This window comes from Protopterus annectens, chromosome 3.part0 (genome assembly GCF_019279795.1).
Source record: "Protopterus annectens isolate FY-2018-M chromosome 3.part0, PAN1.0, whole genome shotgun sequence".
Lineage (NCBI taxonomy): Eukaryota > Metazoa > Chordata > Ceratodontiformes > Protopteridae > Protopterus > Protopterus annectens.
This window is the reverse complement of record NC_056731.1, coordinates 1,840,431,083-1,840,445,265: the sequence shown is the minus strand read 5'-3', so window position 1 is coordinate 1,840,445,265 and position 14,183 is coordinate 1,840,431,083. Positions and strand designations below refer to the sequence as shown.

The 14,183-nt window shown below is 40.0% G+C and overlaps 1 protein-coding gene across 2 annotated transcripts in view; it reads left to right on the top strand.

The window, feature by feature from the left end:
• Positions 1 to 14,183, top strand: part of GUK1 (guanylate kinase 1) — a 1,109,311-nt gene that overhangs the window by 62,452 nt on the left and 1,032,676 nt on the right. The window lies entirely within an intron of this gene.

The window sequence follows — 14,183 nt, the reverse complement described above, 5'->3', positions numbered from 1 at the left end:
TAAACCTAAGATGCAAGATACACCATAAATAAGCCTGTTGTGAATTTTAAAACCATACATTAAATTAAAGTTTAAGACAAGCATACTACTGACTTGTTTCTGTCAACAAGCCTACTAAAATGAGAACGTATCAAATATAAACTTATGTATTAAAATATGTGCAAATACAAGTCTGTCATATAAATAATAACGCCAAGAAGAAAATAACTGCAAGTAACCCACCAGATAAATGCTCCGACTTACACGATTGTAAAAAATATATTCAAAGTATAACTGCTATAATGAAGCAACCAGGCAGTCCACAACAAATTGAAAAACGTAAAAAAGATGTTTATTGCAGCTATGAATTGATGAGTGCTTTCGCTAAATAGCTTCTTCAGATCAAGACACATTTCGAGTAATCCCAATTGCTTATATAGACTTTCAGATATTTTAAACCAATCACAAAAATTATCTAAATTCTATTTAAAGCAATATGAAACATTCATTTATAATAGGATAAAACATTCTTGTACATAAAAACAAGAAACTTCCAAACCTTATGAGTACACAATAAATATAAAATAAGTTGTATATATCCATATAAAATACATGAAAGACACATATTTTAAAAAATATATATATAAAAAGTATACCAATTCATGTTAACTTGCATTACTTAATATTCCTGAGCTTTTTCAGTAAAGGTTTAATTGAGGCCCTTTCATTCAGCCCACTGCCTCTATCCGCTCTAAGAATAATTATCCGATTATTTTCTCTATACTTAATTTTTCAGAAGTGTTAATATAACTGCAAAAATTCCAACTCCCACAAGGGGACGTAGAGCCTCTATTATCATATTCCTTTGTATTGTGCTGGTAACATAAAAGTATCTTCAAGTTCTTTCTATTCTTGTAAAGAAAGCGAGGTCGTTCACCAACTATCTTTGTCCACTTGTAAAGTGGACCAATTCTTACTAAAAAATTTTCTCACCCTGATCTCCACAAGGAATTTATATCATGTGCTTATGCCACATGCAAAGCTTCCAACTTAGTATATTTAGCTGAATGCCAAGTTTGCCAGTCTTTTTATGTTGACAAAACTAATAGAGCATTCAGGGATAAGATCAGGGAACATGTCTGTCATATCAGAAAACATTCTGATCATAATGCCCTGGCCAAGCATGTGACACGATGTGGGGACACACATTTTTTCACTTTTAGAGCACTTGAAGTCATCGCTCCCAGTATTCGGGAAGGTGACATCAGGAATCATACAGAGTATAGAGAAAATAATTGGATAATTATTCTTAGAGCGGATAGAGGCAATGGGCTGAATGAAAGGGCTTCAATCAAACCTTTACTGAAAAAGCGCAGGAATATTAAGTAATACAAGTTAACATGAATTGGTATACTTTTTATATATTTTTTTAAAATATGTGTCTTTCATGTATTTTATATGTATATATACAATTTATTTTATATTTATTGTGTACTCATAAGGTTTGGAAGTTTCTTTCTTTGTTTTTATGTACAAGAAGATTTTATGCTGCTATAAATGAATGTTTCATGTTGCTTTAAATAGAATTAATTAGATTATTTTTGTGATCGGTTTAAAATATTTGAATGTCTATATAAGCAATTGGGATTACTCAAAATGTGTCTTGATCTGAAGAAGCTGTTTAGCGAAAGCGCTCATCAATTTATATATGCAATAAACGTCTTTTTTATGTTTTTCAATTTGTTGTGGACTGCCTGGTTGCTTCATTATAGCAGTTATATTTTGAATATCTTTCATATAAATAACCTGATGGAAATCTCAAAACATATTAAAATATTTAAAAAAAAATATTTTTTAATGTAGTAGAACACTGTAAGCACGTATAAATGTATGAATGTGTGATAATTGGTGAGTATAAAATTGTGTAAAAAACATCCTCAACAAACTAGTAAATATACAGTGTTAAACATAGAACTTACAATTTGGCAGCCCACAACTTTAAAACTGGTGCCAGGGATATTGTATCATTTAAACCAAACCACTTATTGGCTTCTAAAATCAACTGCCAATAAACCTCATGATAACCCAGTTGTGTTTCCCATGGTCCCCCTCTGGCATCCTTTTGGACCACCTCTATGACAAAAAATTTAAATGATGTGTGTCCACTAATCTCACTGTGTTTAAGTAGGGCATTCTTTGCATTACCCTTTTTAATGTCATATAGGTGTTTGTAAATCCTACGCCTTAAACACCTCTCAGTTTTCCCCATGTAGAAACATTCACAATTCTCACATGTCACAAGGTATACTACCCCTTTTGATTCACAATTACTATAAACAATTGCTGAAATATTTTTATTATGACTAGTAATGTACACCTCTGGTTTATTAAGTATATGGGGACATTGTGGACAAGCTCCACATTTGTAAGTTTCCACTCTTTTAACTTTCCTTTTGCCAGCACCATAACTTTCTAATATATTTTTTATATTTCCTCCTTTCCTGAAAACAAATTTAATAGGTACATCAAAGTGAAGTTCCAAATCCGATAGTGCACTAAATCTCCCCCATTCATCCTTAATGGATTCTGTAATTACATTACTGTCCCCATTATAGTCCAGCACAAAAACATTTTCATACCCAATATTCTTACTTGTGGTCACTTTACCCCCTGTTTTAACCTCTTCAGTACCTAGTATAGGTGCAAATCTGTCATGCCTGTGTGAAATCACTTCTTCAACAATTTTCCCAATCATGCAAGCAGGATAGCCCCTTTCCAAAAACATATTCTCCAAAAGATGCACCTCCCTTGAGAAATCTGAGTCCTCTGAGGTCATCATGCTACCCCTAACAAGCTGACCTTTAACAATACTTTTCTTTTGAGCAAATGGGTGCGCACTGTTGAAATGAAGGAATGAATTGCAGTAGGTGTCTTTTCTGTAAACCTCAGATTTAAATGTTTTATTTTCCTTATCTTTAGTAATCTTCACATCCAAGTAATCCAATGGAATCAAGTCCACATGTATAAGTGAATTTCAAAAACTTGGTGGTAGAGGCAACGTATTGCATAAATTCAGCAAACGTGTCCATCCCTCCTGTCCAGAAAATACAAATGTCATCCAAAAACCAACAATATAAAACCCAGTTTTCTTTGTATGTGGAATGAAAAATGTAATTATATTCCCACCATGCAAGCAGCAGGTTGGCATAAGTTGGCGCACATATTGCACCCATTGCCACTCCTTTTTCTTGACAATAAAACTGTACTTCAAAGTAAAGAAAGTTATTTTTTAATACTATTTCCATCAAAGTGTTGATCAAGTAAATGTCCCTATTGTTGAACTTGCCATACTTCCTAAGACCCTCTGTTAAAAATACCAGCCCTTCAACATAAGGGATGGATGTAAACAAGTCGACCATGTCAATTGTTACAAACATAACTTGATCAGAAAACAAATTGTTTCTTACCTTCCTAAGAAAATCCCAAGAATCTTTGAGCGTATTGTATGGATTATAGGAGGTGTCTGATGGAGATCTGGTGACTGATCTCCTCAGTGAGGCTCGGACTGACACCTCAGTGGAAGGGGTAGCAATGTCCCAACAGCTGTCTCTTACCCAGGTTCGAGAAATCCAAGCAGTGTTACAGATGTTTGGGGACATGTTCACTGGGAAACCAGGGTGCACCCACCTGGTGCAGCACCAGGTGGATACAGGACCCCAAAGGCCTATTATGCAGGCCCCTTATAGGGTACCTGAGACAGTCAAACAGACTCTGAGGGAGAAGATACTGGAAATGTTGGAACTAGGGATAATTCAAGAGTCCAACAGTTCCTGGGCCTCCCCAGTGGTACTGGTGCCAAAAAAGGATGGCAACACCAGGTTCTGTGTGGACTACAGGAAATTAGTCACACACAGTCAGATGCTTACCCCATGCCTAGGTCGGATGAAGCCCTAGAGCAGCTGGGTAGGGCTAACTATCTTACCACCATTGATCTTACCAAGGGTTACTGGCAGGTGTCCTTGACTCCCACTGCTCGAGAGAGGGCAGCATTTGTGACTCCTTTTGGCTTGTATGAGTTCACAAAGATGCAGTTTGGGATGAAAAATACCCCAGCAACTATCCAAAGGCTGGTAGATCATATCCTAGCAGGAGGGTTTGCCCTTGCATATCTAGATGATATTGTCATCTACAGCCATTCCTGGCAAGAGCATCTTCAGCATGTCAGGGAGGTGCTGGGCAGACTACAGAGGACAGGGTTGACCATTAAGCCCAGCAAACGTCAGGTGGGTATGGCAGAGGTCTCTTACCTGGGACATAGAGTGCAGAGTGGTAAGATCAGGCCAGAACCTGCCAAAGTGGAAGCCATTCAGGCATGGCCTGCACCCGTTATCAGAACGCAGGTGAGGGCATTCTTAGGGACAGCAGGGTAGTACAGAAAGTTTGTCCCTAGTTATAGTACCATAGCTGCTCCCTATACAGACCTGACAAGGAAAAACAGGCCGGATAAGGTAGTGTGGACCACAGCATGTGAGCAGGCATTCCAAAAGCTTAAAGAAGCTTTGGGAGGACCCCCTGTGTCAGCCAGTCCAGATTACAGCAAATAATTTATTGTGCAGGTGGATTTCTATGAACCATGGGGTGGGGGGCTGTACTTAGCCAGATTTCTTCGGAGGGAGAAGAGCACCCAGTGGCTTATGTCAGTCATAGGCTCCAATCCAGGGAAGAATGCTATGCAGCTGTAGAAAAGGAATGTCTTGCCATAGTGTGGGCACTGCAAAAACTTTAGCCTTATCTGTATAGGAGGAAATTCACTGTAGTTACAGATCACAGTCCTCTAACATGGTTACACAGAGCCAACCATCAAAATGCCAAGTTGCTAAGATGGAGCCTAGGGTTGCAAGCATATGATATGTCAGTGCAGCACAGCAATGAGATTAGCAATGCCAATGCAGATGGGTTCTCAAGACAGGGAATGGGGAAGGATATACTCAGACCTAACCCTCTCAAGCAACGTTTCTCAAGGGTCACTTGAAAAACTAGCTTGAGTTCTCAAGGAACCCCCTTCCTGGAGAACTCAAGCTAGTTTTTCAAGTGACCCTTGAGAAACGTTGCTTTAGAGGGTTAGGTCTATCTGAGTATATCCTTCCCCATTCCCCCGGGGTATGTGAAGGCTGCCAGCCTAGCTAGATAGAATTTTGTAGATAATTCTATGTCATTGTAAATATTAATATAATCCACAGGCTTGTTTTTACAAATGCAAGAAAACTAAATGTAAGTAAACTGTGTTATGTGCTGAACTACAAAAATGTAACCACAGTGCAACCTGCCGGAAGAAAGCTGTTAAGTAAAGAATTACCACCACTGTGTTTGATCTTAAGCTCGGAGACAGGATGTTCATAGGTTAGTACTAAGCTAACTGCCCTTGCGAGCCATTTTAAGCTTAGCCAATTATCCCTTGTGAGACTCAAACCCTGCACCTTGTGTTTGTAAGGCAAACACCTTAACTATTAGGCCACCCTCCCAACCCCTGGGCTAGCAATTTTTTTCTATTGTTTGAAGACAGAGATAATTGCTAGATTTTACATGTAAAAGTGTCTTTTATTGATGTAGCTTCCTGGCCAGGTGCAGCTTACAAAGAAATGTAAATGCTGAGTTTCTGTTAGACTGGGAACTAAAGAAGTGCTAAAAATGATGCAGTGTGAAATGACTCAGCAGAACTGGGTGTTATCAATTTAAGACTTTCTCAGAGACAAAGATGGAGCATTCTGTATCTTCATCTAGATGTGACCATGCTCACTGGCACTTGCTTTGTATGTAAGTAGTATTTAGAACAGTGATTCCTCTTAGAGTTAGATAGAAATATAGCAAGATTAGCCTAGCTGTTTTCTATATTTATGTCAGACTATTCTACAATATTGTTTTAAAGTTTCTGTGATCGCTGAATTCTTGATTAGCACTGTGTTGAATTGAGATTTGTCTTGTGTTTTTATTATTTATTAAATATTTTTAAACCTGTCAACTGTGGCTGTTTTGTATAAAGATAATTTAAGCTTTTAGAGTACATTGCATGTATTTGATGATACTGTCCAAGCCACTCCAATAATCTTGCTGCTCGGCACACTTACTATTTGGATAACAGTAATATTACACAGTGAAATTGGTCACCCTTTTGGAAGGGCCTTATAGTAGCTGATATTAGTGGTTGGTGGCAGTTGCTACTACCTTATAGTCTGGGCAGAAAGGGGGGCACAGCTGGAGAACCTGTGCCAGTCTTCCCCATGAGTGTCTGTGTGTTTGTATATACCTCAGTGTGTGTGTGTGTCAGCTACTTTGGCAGGCACACGAAGCACTGGTTGGACAGAAAGTGTGCTAGAGGTTTTGGCTTGACCACTAGGCTGAGATCTGATCCCTATAGCTGTGCCAGGTGGGAGTCTTATTGGGGATCTGGAGAGAAAGTGAGAAACCAGCCCCAGACTGACTGTGATCTCTGTGTGCTCTTAAGGGAAATTGTACCTTACTGTGTGTGTACTTGTTATCCTCCCAATGTGCATGCCCCTCACTGGTGCTAGTAGTGAGGATTGAGGCTCCTTGATTACTGGGCCAGTGAGTGGGCATCACAATTTGTACCACCATTTTCAAATTACAGTGGTGGACCTTTTTATTTGTTTAATCATGATGTGTTGCCTGTTCACCGCACTTCTGTGTAAAGAACGTGTGACACACTTGTGCACAGGTCCTGGACCCTGCATTCTTGGTGTAAAACAGAGACATGGCTTGGAAGTCTGGTTTGGTTTGTGGGTATTGCTGCCTTGGGGGGGAAGCATTGTTCTTACAGGACTTAATGTCCACTACCTTAGGAAAACCTATGGTTCCTTGTGCATCAATGGCATCTCTGAGGCTGCCTCCTATAGAAGTGTTATTATTCACTACATTTTTGCACAGTTAGACTTTCCCAGTAAATAAATTTCAGTAAATAATAGTGAAGCTGGCAATACCAGTCAGAGAAGGCATTACGGTGTAGCTCATAGAAAGCCACAATATTTACAGAGTCTGGGGTTTTGCCATAGAAGCTAAGACCACTAGGTTCAATTTGAATGAGTAAAATAACATTTTTGACAAGTACAAGAGTGTACCATGTTTTCCTTATTTGTGACTGCACTACTTAAGTGGGTGCCCATTATGTGATAAAGGCTGGTAAAATGGTAGGGTCCACAGAGCAAGCACTACCAAAAGAAACTAAGAAGTTACTTTTCTGTACAGACATTTATTCAAGCCATACAGAATACTCTGTACTACTTCAACCTCATCATTTTATGAATACACAGTGGATTGCTCTGCCTTACAAGAATTGAACAGTCAGTATAAAAACATGTGTGCACAGACCCCAGGGGTATAACATCTGTAGTCTTGAGGAAAGAGGTGGGGGTATGTAAGGTAACTGTTACATTGATAACAACGATTTGACTAGAGTACCACTGTAAAGAAAAAATACATTCAGTTTTGTTGAGCAGGGTACTGTCACCAGGAGCAGCACAAGTGTTATCACTCCTAAAGTAGTAATGGGTGTTTGGATCAACCCCTACCAATGAAATATTACATGTAGAAGCAGTGTCCCTTGTCAAAGAGGTACTGGACTAAAATGGGGCAGTAGGTATGAGAAGCTGGTTTTAAAAAAATGTTGGCTGTGCTTAAATTGGACCTTAGGTAGCAGCTTGGGAACTGAGAAGATCTGCATGGCCAATTAAATATTATCGGTCATGGAAGTATATTGTATTGTTTTACTGTACTTATAGTTTCATTACACAGCAGCCGTAGTGTAGTTACACTTTCACAGTATATGAAACCTTACAGTTTCCATACACAGGAACCATTGTTAATTCTATTTCTTGCATGACAATAATTTTCATTTTCTAGATATTATTTTGTGTGTATGTTACTAGATGTAATTGTTTTGTACCATATAAATGGCTGTGATTACTGATAACAAGGTATTTGGAGACAGCTCTCACTCCTCTCTGTTTTTCAGTCTGTTTATGCTGTATCACAGCACCATAAATGGATCATGTACACATACTTATACATGATATACTAACGGTGTGGGACCACAGGACGATATTCTTATGTAGGTACCACAAATTTGTCAAGTATATAATTCAAGATAGGTTAATAGCACTTTTACCCACGGATAACTTTCACCCAGTCCATAAGTTATAACATTTCAGTTCTTGAAGTGGAGTGATGTGGTCATTCAAGTCAATGTGTTTTCACCTCATGCCAGAGTTTGTATCCACAACTTTCTTCCTGGACAGCTGATATTTATGTGTATACATACATATTTATGTTTCTCCAGATTGGCATTGCAATTATTTCTCCATACCTATTCCATTTCTGTTTCTGGCTCACAGGCAGGAAATTTGAAGTATGAACACATTTTTTATGTTACTTATTTGACTCAAATCACTGGCACAGTATGTGGTAAGGGAAGCTTGATTAAATAGTTTGCAAGTGAATTATTCTAAGCTTGATAATGTGTTAGGGTGATTGATCTTGGACTCAGGGTTAAACAATAGGAGTCAGACAAGGTGAAAATGTCCACATTTAATTTGATGAGGCAGTAACACTGCTTTAGCTTGATCTGGGAAGATTTTCATTGTTTTGAATGTGAAGCTTAAAGGGACAATCCCAGCGTTTAAAATTTGGTCCAAACTAAAGCTGTCCAAAGTAACACCCACTTCACTGCGTCACTCGCATTCCCACCCACAGTGTCGATTTTCTTGTAAATATCCTCTATGTGTTCAGTCCCATTCCTCTTTTACTTCGCAGTGTCAGCTAGGCTTCAGTTTTACATTCTGATTAGTTTTCATTTGTTTTTTATACTTGGCATCATTTGCTACCTGTTTGCTCACTTTGTCTCTCTGCAGTCAATAATTTTACAGCCAGTCATTCTGTGTATTTTGTCTTGTAGAATGTCTTCTTTTGCAGGGCTTTTATTTATTTATTTTTTGGATATTTCAATATTGTATTTATGTGCCGATATATGTGTGTGTGTATATATATATATATATATATATATATATATATATATATATATATATATATACATATGTATACACAGTATTAACCTCAATGAAGGATCATTTTATTAGTACACACAGTTTCAATAATTTGTGCAGAACAAATGCTATATACATAAACATTGTACTTTGTGGTTCCGTTATGCTGTTATGATTAGAAGTCAGTTACAGCGTTATTTTAATCAAAATCCAATGCCACTTTCCCTAAGGTTATAAGGTGCATTTCCTGACAATGCAATCTGTTTCTCTAGGGACACCACAACATACAATGCCATTAATTTCTTTCAAGTATTCTGAGCACTAGACATCTTTATCTAAACTTCATTTAAACATTATGTAGTGTGTATGACTGCAGTAGAAGTGAATGAAGTGAGAGAGCTAGAGTTTTCCGTAGCAGTACTGGCTGAGCTTTCACTGGGTCACTACTGTGCTATAGATCAAAAATCTGGTGTTCGTGTGGGTTTTCCGTGGGTGCTCAGTTTTCCTCCAATTTCTCAAGGCAAAGCAGGTGGCTTGGACACTCTCTAATTGGCTGTAAGTGTGACTGTGTGCATGGGTGAGCCTTCAGAGAATGGACATGCTCTAGGTTGGCAACTGGACACTGTAAAACTTGTCATTTTATCCAAAACTTGTTCTGCAGGCCTTTGATCCATTGTGGCGACTTGGAACAGGGGTCAGCTGAAAGAAGTCAGCTCACTTCACTTTCTCAAGAGAACATAGCTAAAGTTTAAATAGTGACAAATGTCAGCCTTATTTTTGTCAATATTTTCTTGACATCCACATTGAAGAATAGCCAATGGAGAATAGCAGTCTTTTTCCAGATTAAACCATGATTTTTTTTTCTATTGATTAAGTCATATACATGGAGGAGTCATTATTAATATTGTGATCCCAGCAATTGTGAAAAGGAATGCAGAGTCTTGACATCCTATTTGATGGAAAGGCAAAACATCTCCTTTCAGTATTTTGCCAAGAGTGTTATATGTTAGCTGTAATGGTGCTGGACAAAAAAAATATATGTCAGTGTTAAAAGTAGATACCATGAAAGCTTGTTTAATTCACAGTCTAGGGGAACATACAGCTAAGATTTATAGACCAATATGACTATAAATAATTCATAATGTAAATGACTGTAAGAGTCACAGAAACTGATTCAAGTTTAAAAAAATGGCAGGTTGATATAGAAGCAAACTAGCATGTTTCCATACATTTATAAAGTATTCAGCCACGTCTGTACCCTACTTATATTCTAATATAAGGATTGTTGTTTCCAGTTTACTCCCACTTCTAGAGGTATTCCAGTCAGTGAACTGGAGATTTTCTTGAAGTGCCATTTATTTTATTTCCAGTTTGAATACCGGGGAAGTCCACTGGGACCAAATGTCCCGTTTTCAGTGGAGGCCCGGGGAGAAAAGCTCCAAGATACATAATACAGTAGAGATCAAAAAATATAAAAGATACAGTGTATAGAACAGTTTACAATTATGTACATTCAGTGTCATACATAATCAACAAAATCCATTATGGTTGCTCATGAGGGTTGTACTGTACAGATTCATTTGAGCATACATCGTTATGTTTTAAGTGTGGAAACTCTTTACATACACACATAGAAACACTTTACGTGCACTCATTTAAAGTGAGATGATATTTACATAGTTGGAATTGTGTGATTAGTAGCTATAGGAGTTGTAGAGAGCTTAGATCCACTCATTAGAAAAATAGCTGTGAGAGTTATAGAGAGCTTAGGAACCTGGGAGAAAATCTTATGGGGGCATATATGTAAACAGAATTAGGTAGGGTGTAGGCAGGTGCATTTCCATTTAGTGGACAGGTATTCGAAAAGCTGGGTTTTGAAGTTTTCTGAGTTTGATATTGTCCTTGGAGTGGAAGGGAGGGAATTCCATTTCTTGCATAGTGAGAAAGAGAGGAGAAGTTGGCCAGCAGGTTGTTTAGGTTTGTGGATAGTAATTAAGTTTTGGTATTCAGATCTGAGATTTCTGTTAGGGGTATAAGGGGGAAGGATATTTGTTAGAGCCGGACATTTTGTTGGGTGAAATACAAGTCTGTGTGCAGTGGTGAGTTGGAGGTAGTCTAGGTAGTTTGTGAGTTCTAGCCAATTCGGAGATTGAAGGGTAAGGCAGTGATGGGCAGAATTTTTGGATTTGGTGGCAAATTTAGAGATTTTATTATAGCAGTTCTCTAGTTTGGAGATGATGGAGGAGGACAGGGTTAGTAAGAAGATGGGCTCCGTATAATAAGGAAGGAAGAAGATAAGTATTTGCCAGAGTATGCCTAGTAGACTTGGAGAGAAAGAGATTGTTCCTGTAACACATACCTACCTTTTGGTGGGTTTTCTTTATATTTTGTTGAATATGGATACCAAACTTTAGGTGTTCGTCAATAGTAATACGAAGTAATTTAGCAAAAGGAGCCACTTCTATTGGTGAGTTGGTTTGACTAATGACTTTGAAAGCATTTTTGTCATAGGAGTAAGTCTTTGTGGGAGGGAATAGTAGAATTTTTGATTTATTTGCATTGAGAGAAAGGTGGATCTGAAGTAGTTAACTTCATTTGATCAGCAACCTGTGGGTATCAGATCCGACCCGGATCCGAACCGGCAGCTTTCCAAGCTAGAGATCCGACCTCCAAGCTCCTCCCCCTTACCCATAATACACTGCTACCTCCCTCCAGTCCTCAGATCTCGTTTGCCGCGGCTTCTAGAAGTATGAGTGATGAGCTCCTGGCGGTTTTGTGAGTTGTTTAATAGGGTTTTTTGCTCTGTTTTTTTCAAACTAAATTGTGTGTGTGTGTGTGTGTGTGTGTGTGTGTGTGTGTGCATTAATCGACTCTTAGCTTATTTAGCTTAATTTAATTTAGTAGTCAGTCTTAGCTTTTTCCTTCCCCTTATCTGTGTGTGAGGGTGTGTGTGTTAGTTGTCATGGCCGAAGGCCCTAAGGCCATTTTTTCTAAATGCTCTGAGTGTGGCCATAAGCTGTCCCCAGCCGATGGCCACACTCAGTGTGTTATTTGCCTAGGGGTGGCTCATTTGTCATCAGGCTGCCAAATCTGTGCCGCCTTTAACCACCGGGCTTTGAGGGACAGGAGGGCCAAGTTAATCCTAGCGGGCCTCTTGCCCACAGATTCTACTTCTTCCTCCTCTCCCTTAGTGGTACCAGCCGCGGCTGTGGCTGTTCAGCCAACGGTTCCTGCTCCCCTGGCCGGGACTGAAACTCCCACTGTGTCCCAGAGAGAGAGGGACCCCAGATAGAAAGATAGGCGGGATAGAGAGAAGGAAAGAGACAAGGACAGGGAGAGGCATAGGAGCCACAAGCGGCGGGCCGATTCTGCCCCCTCGGCCCCCCGGCTAATCAGCTCTGTTCTCCCTTGAAGGTCTCCAGATCTTTCCCCTCTCGGCTCTGTTCTCCACGTTTCTCCCCGAAGTCGGAGGAGGAGACTCGGCCACCTTAGAGGTCGTCGAGGCGGCCTTCCCGGCCAGCCTCGGCGGGTTCTTCTAGATCAACAAGGAGGCTTTCAGACGCGGACATGGACCGGATGATGCGTCGCTTCCTCCAGGCCCAGATGCAGATGGGAGTGCTCTTGCCCCCTTCTTTGCCCCCATTGCTCCTTCTCCGATCCATTATCAGGTTTCGGAGCCGTCAGATCCAGGTAGCCTCGGAGCCGGGGAGTCTGCGCCGATAGTAATCGCTTCTTTGACGCCAGCTTTACTCTCGAGTTTGTCGGGTCTTTTTCGGATCCGAGCTCTCGAGCCCGTGAGCTGAGCCTCGGATCCAGAGGGGTGAGTGTGTCTTCGGCTCCGATGCAGTCGGATCACACTTCTCTTTCGGGTCCGATCGCTTTGGCTCTGGTGCCGATCTACACGTCAGATCCGAGGGGGCTGCTCTCGGATCCCAGAGAGAGCGGTTCACCTTCGGCCTTCGATGTCATGGAGAGGGTCCTCTCGAGGGATTCGAGGCCCTAGGCTCGTGCTACGGATCCGGAGCATTTTTGTCGTAGGAGTAAGTCTTTATGGGAGGGAACAGTAGAATTTTTGATTTATTTGCATTGAGAGAAAGGTGGTTTTGGCACATCCAGTTTTCAGTAGCTGAAAAATTAGTTTGGGTTTTAGTCAGCAGTTCAGGGAGGTTTGAGGCAGAGCAGACTAAGGTTGAATCGTCTGCATATTGAATTATTTTGGCATCAGGAATAGCAGTGTGAAAGTTATTGATAAAGATGTTGAAAAGCATAGGTCCGAGGATGGACCCCTGTGGCACGCCGGTTAGGGTAGGTAAGAAGATAGAGGGTGGAGTTCTTCCATTTAACTGCCTGTGATCTGACAGGTAACTAGAGAACCAAGATAAAGTGTTTGGTGAGAGATGTAGGTGTGAGAGATGATAGAGAAGGTGTTTGTGGAAAACAGTATCGAAGGCTTTAGAGAGATCAAGCAGAACAGAACAGTAGATACTAAGTGTCCTGAATCTCTGGCTTGATTGACAGTTTCTAAGAAAGAGAGTAGAGTGGTTGTAGTGCTATGGCCTGGGCGGAAACCATGCTGGGTGGGTGTAAAAAATTGGTTTTGGGTCAGGAAAGGCATAAGTTGGAGGTGGATGCATTTTTCTAGGATTTTGGAAATTGGTGAGAGCAGAGCAATGGGGGGAAGTTTGAGATGTTGGTGTTTTTGCCTCCTTTGTGAAGAGGAAGAATATAAGCTGAGTGCCAGAGTTTGGGTACGTATGATTCCTTTGTAGATCTGTTAATAATGATGCTGATTGGGAGTGCTATACCATCAGCAGCAGCACATTATAGGAAGGAGGAGGGAATATTGTCAGAAGCATTAGAGCAAGGTTTGAGTTTGGGTAGAAGTCTTTATAAAGTTAGTAGAGACAGGTTTGAGCTCAAACATAAGGGGAAGGTTATTAGGGGAGTTAGATGGAGAAGAATGAAGGACAGATGGATTGTTGGGGAAAGTCTTGGTCAGGTCAGAAATAGTTTCTATGAAGAATGAGTTAAATTCAAAGCCTAGTTCGAGGTCAGATTTACTTGGGTCAGGACAGGGGTTATTCTTGGAGCCTGGATTGAGAAGTGAGTTTATGGATTTCCAGAATTGCTTGGGGTTTTTATTGGTGGAGC